General features: G+C 42.1%; 1 pseudogene; it reads right to left on the bottom strand.

Annotated features, from left to right (window-relative positions):
- Window positions 1–495: 495 nt before the first annotated feature.
- Window positions 496–629, bottom strand: LOC114634114 (annotated as a pseudogene).
- Between the last annotated feature and the right edge of the window lie 10,141 nt (window positions 630–10,770).

Genomic DNA, 10,770 nt, shown 5'->3' with positions numbered 1-10,770 from the left:
CGGCCCTTGTAGGAAGAACAGCACTGTCTCTTCAGCCCTGTGTGGCTATCTCTGTCTCTGTCTTTCTTTCTCTCTGTCTTTCTATTTTACCTTCTCTTTCTCTTTGTTCGCACAGAGTAAGCCTTGAGTGGTTGAAAAAAGGTGACCATAATCTCAGCTTTATTTGATCTTGTTTTGTTGGATAAGCTACATTTTAGTGTAAAATCAACACATCAGAGACCACAGAGGAAATAGAAAGTCAATTCTTTTTTTTAAGGATTTATTTATTTATTTATTTATCTAGTGTGTGCGTGTGTATGTGTGTATGCATGCTCACTTGTGGATGTCAGAAGAGGGCATTGGTTCCCTTGGAGCTGGAGTCTCGAGCTGTTGTGTGGATGTTGGAAACTACATCTAAAAGGTCAACAAGTGCTCTTAACTTCTAGGCTATCTTTCCAGCCCTGGGGGAAAAAAAATCAATTCTTCTCATTCATTCATTCTCTCCTTTTTAAAACAGTAAACAAACCATGCAGCTGAGTTCCTACATTTGCAAAACTCAAAGGGATCTGCACATCCCAAGTGCAGTGGATGGACATTCTACCGGGGAAACCACCTTCATGATCAGTGTCTCCTCTCTGCCAGGAGAGTGGAGGAAGTCAATCAGTAATGCTTTTGTCTTTCAGAATTTTAAAAATGGTTTGGAATTTCTTCACTTTAAACAGTAGAGCAATGCAGGGGACTTAGGTGGCTTTCTTATATCCTCCTTCCTGTAGTTCTGGTTGATTTCAGCCTTTAAATGTTTAGATTTGGAAGATTCCATCTGATACTTAGACACAGGCTAACTCAACTGACACATGGAAAGAGGAACCACACTTTTGTTCTAAAGAGTCTTTGATTGTGGGAAAAGGATTACAAGTATCTAATGTTGCTGGAGAGCAATAAGACAATTTGGGAATCAATTTTTCTCCCTTATCTGAACAATGGGTTTGTTTACAAAGTCCAGTCTAGCAAAAATGCTCGAATATGTCTTGTGCTGCGTTCAGGTCTCTTTTTTATTTTATTTATTTTGTTGATATTTTTTCTATCATGGTGGTACAGTTTGCCAAGTATGTTTCTTGCATCAATTAAATGTTATATCCTTATTACCCTTCCCCCACCAAAAGGTGGTAGTTGCATTAATAGGGCTGTGTATGAGGCTAACCTCATATACTAGGATAAGTTCAACACTTCATGCTGAATTAATTAATTCATGAAAATTAATTTTTAAAAAGAAAGAAAATGACTTACGAATTTTAAGCCAAATCTTAAGGTGGCATTTTCTCAATTGAAGTTCCCTTCTTTTAGATAACTCTAACTTGTGTCAAGTTGACTTAAGAGTAGCTGGCACAACCATGAACCCTTACATAGAAAAACTAAAATCCCTGAAAATATTTGCATCTACTGTATTGCTAGTTCCTCAACCTAGAACTGACCTTAATACTTGCATGTAATTAAAATGGTATAAAAGCAAAAAAGTGGAGGGGGGTGTGATGGGGAAAGGGGATGACATTTGAAATGTAAATAAATAAAATATCCAATAAAAAAGAAAGGTTTACAAATAAATTAAGTACTTTATTTACATAAATGCATCCTGATCACAGCTTCCCCTCCCTTTTCCTCCCCCAATCCCTTGCTCTCATCTCCTCTCTCCCCCTCTCGTTCTTCTCAGAAAAGGGGAGGCCTACCATGGATATCAACCCAATTTGACACATTAAGTTTCAGTAGGACTAGGCGCATATTTTCCGACTGAGCCTAGACAAGGCAGCCCAGTTAGGGGAAAGAGATCCACAGGCAGACAACAGGGTCAGAGACAGCCCCTGCTTCAGTTGTTAGGGGACCTATATGAAGATCAAGCTGTACATCTGCTACATATATGTGTATGTGTATATGTATGGGTATAGGTCTATCCCATTCATGCTCTTTGGTTGGTGGTTCATTCTCTGTGAGCCTCCAAGGGCTGGGTTACTTACTTCTGTTAGGTTTTCTTGTCATGTCTGTGACCCCTCTGGTGCCTTCAATCCTTCCTTCTCCTCTTTCGAAAGATTCCTTGAGCTCTTCCTAATGTTTGGCTGTGGGTCTCTTCAACTGTTTCTATTTTTTTAAATTATTTACTTATTTATTTTATGTATACGAGTACACCATTGCTGTCTTCAGACACACCAGAAGAAGGCATCAGACCCCATTGCAGATGGTTGTGAACCATCGTGTGGTTGCTAGGAATTGAACTCAGGACCTCTGGAAGAGCAGTCAGTGCTCTTAACCCTGAGCCACCTCTCCAGCCCCTCTGCAACTGTTTGTATCAGAGGACAGTTATGCTAGATTCCTCTATGCAAGTATAGGAGAATATCATTAACAGTATCAGGGGTGTACTCTCTCCCATGGAATGGGTCTCAACTTGGGTTAATCACTGGTTGACAGTCCCTCAATTTCTGCTCCATCTTTCTCCCTGCACATTTGGTAGGCAGGAAAGATTGTGGTGTCCACATCCCTCCATTGGAAGTTCCACCTGGCTACAGAAGGTTTCCTTTTAAGGCTCCATATTCCCTGTTGCTAGGAATCTTAGCTAGAGTCACTCTCATAGGTTACTGGGAGTTTTCCATTGTTCTAGGATTCTAGTTTGTCCCAGACATGTCTCTCCAACAATCCCATTTCTTTCTCCCGGTCCTCTCTCCCTCTGTCCTCTCCACACTTGATCCCTCTTTTTGCCTTCCCCACCCCATCTCACCTAGTTCCCTCCATCCATCTATTCCTGATGTCTATTTTATTTTCTCTCCTCAGTGCGATTCAAGCATCCTCCCTTAGGTATTCCTTGTTATTTAGCTTCTATGGGTCTATGGAGTGTAGCAAGGGTATCCTGTACCTTATGGCTAATATACATTTATAAATGAGTGCATATCATACGTGCTTTTCTGGGTCTGGGTTACCTCCCTGTCTTAGTCAGGGTTTGTATTCCTGCACAAAACATCATGACCAAGAAGCAAGTTGAGGAGGAAAGGGTTTATTCAGCTTACACTTCCACACTGTTGTTCATCACCAAAGGAAGTCAGGACGGGAACTCACACAGGGCAGGAACTTGGAGGCAGGAGCTGATGCAGAGGCCATGGAGGGATGTTACTTACTGGCTTGCTTCCCCTGGCTTACTCAGCTTGCTTTCTTATAGAACCCAAGACTACCAGCCCAGGGATGGCACCACCCACAATGGGCCCTTCCACCCTTGATCACTAATTGAGAAAATGCCTTACAGCTGGATCTCATGGAGGCATTTCCTCAAGGGAGGCTCCTTTCTTTGTGATAACTCCAGCTTGTGTCAAGCTGATACACAAAACCAGCCAGTACACTCACTCAGGATGATATGTTTTAGTTCTATCCATTTGCCTGCAAAATTCATGATGTCCTTACTTTTAATAGCAGAGTAGTATTCCATTGTGTAAATGTACCACATTTTCTTTATCCAATTTTCACTTGAAAGATATCTAGCTTTTTTCCAGTTTCTGGCTATTGCAAATGAAGCCGCTGTGAACACAGTTGAGCAAGTGTCCTTGTGGTATGGTAGAGCATCTTTTGGATATATGCTCAGGATTGGTATAGCTGAGTTTTGAGGTAAGAACTATCCCTAATCTTCTGACAAATTGCCAAACTTATTTCCAAAATGGTTGTACAAGGTTGTACTCCCAACAGCAATGGAGGAGCGTTCCCCTTGCTCCACATCCTTGCCAGCATGAGCTGTTGCTTAAGGTTTTGATTTTAACCATTCTGATGGAATATCAGGGTCATTTTGATTTGCATTTCCCTGATGACTAAGGATGCTGAACATCTCTTTAAGTGCTTCTTGGCCATTAGAGAGTCCTCTGTTGAGAATTCTCTGTTTAGCTATGTACCGAATTATTTAATTGGGTTATTTGGTTTGTTGATGTCTAATTTCTTGAGTCTTTTATATATTTTGGGAATCAGCCCTCTGTTGGATGTTGGGTTGGTAAAGACTTTCTTCCCCAATATGTAGGCTGTCATTTTGTTCTATTGATGGTGTCCTTTACCTTACAGAAGCTTTTCAGTTTAGTGAGGTCCCATTTATTAGTTGTTGATCTTAGGGCTTGAGCTGCTGCGTTCTGTTCAGGAACTTGTCTCTTGTACCTAGGAGTTCAATGCAATTCCCCATTTTCTCTTCTATAAGATTTGGTGTATTCAGTTTTATGTTGAGGTCTTTGATCACCTTATACTTGGGTTTTGTGCAGGATGATAAATATGGATCTATTTGCATTTTTCTACATGAAGACATTCACTCAGAGCACCACCATTTGTTGAAGATGCTTTCTTTTTCCATTGTATAGCTTTGGCCTCTATGTCAACAATTATGTGTCCATACATAGGTGTGTGATTTATTTCTGGGTCTTTGATGTGATTCCATTGCTCAACCTGTCTGTTTCTATACCAATGCCATGCAGTTTTTATCACTATTGCTCTGTACTATGGCTTGAGATCAGACATGGTGATACCTCTAGAAGTTGTTTTATTGTACAGTCTTGTTTTATCTATCATGAGTTGTTTGTTTTTCCATATGAAGTTGAGAATTGTTCTTTCAAGGTCTGTAAAGAGTTGTGTTGGAATTTTGATGAGAATTACATTGAATCTGTAGGTTGCTTTTGGTAAGATGGCATAGGACACTTTCTTAATTATTGATTGACAGGGGAGGGCCCAGCCCATAGAGAGTGGTGGGCTAGTGGTCTTGGGTTTGATAGGAAAGCAGTCTAAGCAAAGTCATAGGAGCAAGCCAGTAAGCAGCAGCCCTTCATGGCTTCTGCATCAGCTCCTGCCTCCAGGATTCTGTCCTGTTTTGGTTCCTGTACTGACTTTTCTTTAATGATGAGCAGTGCTGTGGAACTGTAAGCTAAATAATCCTTCTTTCCTCAACTTACTTTTGGTCATGGTGTTTTTCTCAGTGATAGAGAGAAACATCCTACCTAAGACACTGGCCAAGGCTCTTTTGATATGTCATTGTGTGGCTTTGGTGTCAGGTGGCATTACTTCTTTGATAGTGAAAGAATGTTAAAATTCATAGAGAAGTTTGGGACCCCCCACCATCTGAATTAAGGTTAGCAGGTTCACAAGCTCACAGGTTTCAGGAACTAGCTGGCCACAAGACAGAAGGCAGGTCAGCTAGGTCATTCCGGGAACTGGCTTACCACAGAGGATAGCAGAACTAAAGATACAGGTTGGCTGAGTTACTCCAGGAAATGGCTGCTTACAATGGTCAGGTTAAGGTCACATTCCTAAATAGAATTTTCCCACTCCCCATCCGGGTCTGTGACTAGCTGAATAATAGGTTGAAACTTTCCAACTATTTTTATGATGTAGGTTGGGATTTCTCCACTGTCCCCTCCTGGTTTCTCCCTTCACTCCCCTGGTTTGCAGTTTTCTCCTGTAAATATCCCTTGTTCCCGAGCCTCGGGGTTGATGCTCCCCTTGTGAGCCTCGGCCTCAGATGACTGATACCCCGAAATCTGGAAATAAAGCCTTTTGCAGTTTGCAGCAAGTTTGGTCTCGCATGATTCTGGGTGGCTGTAATCCCCTGTGGTTTGAGTGGGGGTCTCCCCTATCTGGGGGCCTTGCAATGGAGTTGGGAACTCTGCGATAGATGGTATTCATCTTCTCCCTTGTCCTCCTCTCCACATTTCCTCATTCCTTCCCCCTTCCTTTCCAGTTTCTATTGTTTGGAAAAGCATTGGTGTCACTTCCTTCCTGGAGGGGTGACCCAATTCATCAAGGAAACTAGGTGGGTGCGTTCCTCAATGGGGAATTCTTTTTTTTTTTTTTTTTTTTTTTTTTTTTTTGGTTTTTCGAGACAGGGTTTCTCTGTATAGCCCTGGCTGTCCTGGAACTCACTCTGTAGACCAGGCTGGCCTCGAACTCAGAAATCCACCTGCCTCTGCCTCCCAAGTGCTGGGATTAAAGGCGTGCGCCACCAACGCCCGGCTTTCAATGGGGAATTCTTAATTGCTAGTTTACAATCTTATTTTGGTTCTATTTTTCTCTATGGTATTTTGGTAACACTTAGTTCTTAATCTGTCTCTCTCCTTTTCATTGGCATCTCTCTCTTTGTTCATTTCCTCCCCTCTGGAGACCATCTTTTATTTTCAAATCATGTGTATTTCACTAGCCTCTCCTCTTCCCACTTTAAGATCTTATCTTGTCTCATGATCCCCTTTCTACTCCTATGACCTATACCCATCCTTGTTTGTGTATGACCAGGTGACATGAGCCCACTGGTTGCACTGCAAGGCATAGACCTGTGTCCTCATTGAGTGTATCTGTATCTGGTTTTTATGTTCCCTGTTTGATTGAGTTTCCCCCTTCATGTTTGTTATTTTTCTCCCATCTTCATGCCTTGCCTTAATTTTCTCTTTCTTTTCCTTCTCTCTTTTAAAATATTTTTGATATATTTTTATTTATTTTATGAGTATAGATATTTTGCCTGCATGTATGTCTATGTGCCACATGCATGCAGTGTCTGTGGAGGGCAGAAGAGGGCACTGGATCTGCTGGAGTTGAAGTTACAGATGACTGTGAGCTGCCATGTAGATGCTTGGAAACAAACCTTGGTCCTCTGGAAAAGCAGCCAGTGCTGTTAGCCATTGAGTCATCTTTCCAGCTCCTGTTTTATATGATGGAACTTAGAATACTAATTCAAGTGACATTTTCACCTTTTAACACAGGCATTTGAAGAAAAAACCTACCTTCTAAGCATCATATTAATTGCATTTCCATAAGTCTTGATATGACATGCTTCTGATTTTACTCAATAAACACACACACACACACACACACACACACACACACACACACACAACTTATTAGAGTGGCTTTACAGGCTGTGATCTTGCTTGTCCACTAAAGGCTGTCTCATGATGGAAAGACCAAGACTTTGGTAGTTGTTCAAGTCATGGGGTTGGACATTATAGCAGTCCCAATCTGGTGTTGGAGTCTTGGAATACTTCTAGAGAGCTGTTGTTATTTAGAGTACTTTGCAATCCTGAAGAGTTGCATTTAATACTGGCAGCAGCAACAGCACAGATGGATTTGGCAGCAAGACTGAGGACAAGCATGTGAAAAGCAACGTTTCCTCTCTAGTGCCTTTCATTTAGACTGTCACAAGATGGTGCCACCCACAGGGTGTGCCTTCCTACTTTAATTAATTTGATTGAGAAAACCCCTCACCAAAATGCTCAGTACCGTGGGTTTTAGTTGATTCCAGATGCAACCAGGTTGACAGGCAAATAAGTCATCACGGAAAGTATTTTTTAATTTCCTCTGTGACTCCAAAGTCTTTGATAAGTGAGGTTTTTTTGTTTGTTTGTTTTGAAAGTGTGATTTTCCTTCAGAACATTCTCAGATTTCCCCTGCTTCTTTCTGTTGATTTCTGACTTCACTGTAGTTAAGGAACAGCTCTAGGTCCATGAATTTTGAAATTAGTAAGAGGTGCTACAGGCTTAGAATGTGATGTATGTTGAAGACCATGCTTTGCCCTGTGGAGGCTGTGTTTGGATGAGAGTGTCTCCATGTATGTTAGTAAGGCTGGCCTCTAGCTTAGGACCTCTCTTAGAGAGTGTTCTGTCTAATATGATGTTCACGATCACTTTTGGGCTTCTAAAACATCTAGCTGCCACAGTAGGATTACCTATTTCTCTCTTCATTTTGGTTAGATTTCTCTTCCAGAATTTTGAGGCTTTGCTCTATGTAAGTGTTTATATTTGCCATGAATTTTTGGCAAGTTGATTACCACCACCACCACCATCACCATCATCATCAAATCCTCTCTTTCTTAGTAGGATTGAAAAGGCATCTGAGAAACATATTCTGGATTCTACAAGGCTCCATTTGACTTGTTGAGGCCTCTGTGTGATCATTACAATGGCCAACTCTGATCTTAAGAAGCCTTGCTCCTTGGAGTGGATCTCTTGGACTCCACCTAAAATACATCCAGATGGATTGGATTCACATCTCACTCTCCATATTTTACCACAGACAAGAATGATCTTTGATCCCTTTGAGAAGACCATGTTTCTGGAAGTACCCTTGAGTCCTGTGTCTTGTTCCTGCTGGTACAAGCCCTTGGTCCTTCCTCCCAGCTTCCCCAGCATTCCCTTGCCCTCCCTCACATCTTCAGTAGCTTCAGGGCAGTATCTTCCCATCCATCCAGCATCATCTCTATGGGGATCTCACCTGAGGACCAAACAGTTTTTTGTTCTTTTTCCTCTGAGAGGGTTGAACATCAAACCTTGTAGTCACGGTCAGAGGTCTCAGTGAAGTGCTTATCACTTCCTGATCATGAGTTTATGGACATAGACAGGTAGCTGGACTCTCACTCTTTGCTTGGTGCGAATATAGGTTGCTGTCCCAGAACAAGAGAGTATATAGACCAAAGTGTTTGAAGGGGGATGACTGGTGTGTTCTGAGACACTGTTCCAAAAGGTGATGTACCCAACAGCAATGGAACTTCACACCGATGAGGAGTCTGTGGCCTTTCACTTAGTCCCAAGAATCATGCTACGTGACTTCTGCTATGTGGCTTCCACCACAGTGAGAAACAAAGGCCGAGTTAAGGGGAGAGGGGTGAAAGGCACCTCCTGATGGAACTTGTTGACCGTCACATGCATCACCATGGAGATGCAGTTGCTTTGCCTCTGCACCATCAGGAAAACCTATTATGGAGCTCAGCACTGTTCTTGGCTGCCTAGCAAACATGGAGCAGCAGTGGGACTTTCCAGTGTCTCTAAGAGTCATGATCTCCAGTGTCCCCTCAACAGGCGTGATCTGAGCAACTTGAATCCTTGTCCTCAAGTGCCAAGAATTTGATAAGCACTTGGTAAAGAACCAGAAACATATTTTTCTTCTTCTGTTTTGTTGTATGTGTCCGAAACCTTCAATTCATACCGGTTAAATACATGATTGAAAGCCACTCTCAGGTTTTATTTTTGAAAAATAAAACTTGCATCATTTGATTGGTAGGGGACGTTTACCCTAACACCTATTCCTTGTGTTTCCTCTGGGCTGTGACAGAGAAGAGAGCTAGGTAGGCCTCTGAGCAGGGGAAATTCCTGGGAAGTGGACATTATCACCCACACTGCTCTGAAACCTGGGTCTTTGTGTGCTGAATGGCCCAATCATTGCTCATCAGTTCTCTGCTTGGCAGATGCACATGCATGGCAGATGCACTCGCATGCTCTTATCCCCAGGACCAAGAGGTCTGATAGGCTGAATGTCAGCCTATCTAGCTGCATCTACAGGATGCAAGCAGGGACGTTACACAAGAGTCTTGAGATGGAAAGAGACCCCTCTGAATTCCTATGATGTCATCTTAACTGACAATCTCTTAAAAATATTTATCACGCCCACCTCTCCCACTGTAAAGATTTTCCTCGCATGTAGATGTCCCTTATGTGTTTGTTTTGTTTTTTTTTTTACTACATCTCCTTTATTATTTCATCATTTCTATTCCTTTTTTGTTTTGTTTTGTTTTTCGAGACAGGGTTTCTCTGTGTAGCCCTGGCTGTCCTGGAACTCACTCTGTAGATCAGGCTGGCCTTGAACTCAGAAATCTGCCTGCCTCTGCCTCCCAAGTGCTGGGATTAAAGGCGTGCGCCACCACCGCCCAGCACATCATTTCTATTCCTAATGTGAAAAACTTCAGGCCACATTTTCTCCTCACCACATTCCAGGAACTGTTCCCATTCACTGAGAGCAGTGCCTCCTCCGGCTTCAGTTATGGTGTAAGGGTGCTTTGGGATGGTTGAGGCTCTTTGCCGGTGTATGGGACTGGAGGTGTCATTAAAATGACATGGTGCTTACATGTTACTTTAACACATGAACCATGAACTGCATGCTGTCTTTAGCCATTGCACATGAACCCCATGTGAAAGTCCTGTTAACCGGAACTATGTTATATGTGCATTCCGAGTTTTATTCTATACACACGTGCATTGTGTAGTCATTATACATGTATCTATGATTAACACGTCTGTATACCTCCTTACTTCCCTATCCTTCACATGTACACTGTCAAAAATATTTCTGGCTAGATTTTTTGTTGAGTTTCGAGGCAAAATACATTTTCACACGAAAGGGATAAATATATATATATATTTTGGTGCATAAAATGTTTTAAAATGAAAATGTACATACTATCACAAACTCCAGGAGACCATCTCATGACCATAATAAGTTACAGCTAGCTCTCTTGTGTTTGCTGATAGAGGTGGAGAGGTAGTAGGCCTACTGGGGGTAGAGGAAGATTCTGTCCACAGCCAGAGATAACTGGGATGTTGAAGTCTGCCACCTTCACTGGATGCTGTTTCCATTCATGGGACACTTGCAGGTATAATCATATATTTTTGCACGTGTTTCATGATAAAGTTTACCCTAAAGAAAAATCTAGAAAGACACAAGTCTCATAGATCACATGGAATAACTGCAATCCTGGAACAGTGAAAACCCATCCTGTTCTAACCTCCCCACCCATCTCTTCCTTTTTTATGAGGTGGTGACACAGATTTGACTGGTACTGTGGATTCCAGGTCATCTTTCTAGACGTTTCTGAACCCCAGGTTGCACTGCACAGGCAGGGTCCAATTCCTGAGGTACCAGCTCAGACACTGCAGAGGCGCTCACATTTAACACTGTTCACAAAATTTATTGCCAGTAACTCTGAATTCCATATAGTTCTTTATGTTTATTTCTGAGGTAATTGACTACACATGT

Source organism: Grammomys surdaster, unplaced genomic scaffold (assembly GCF_004785775.1).
Source record: "Grammomys surdaster isolate TR1022 unplaced genomic scaffold, NIH_TR_1.0 843, whole genome shotgun sequence".
Lineage (NCBI taxonomy): Eukaryota > Metazoa > Chordata > Mammalia > Rodentia > Muridae > Grammomys > Grammomys surdaster.
This window is presented reverse-complemented; position numbering and strand designations above follow the sequence as displayed.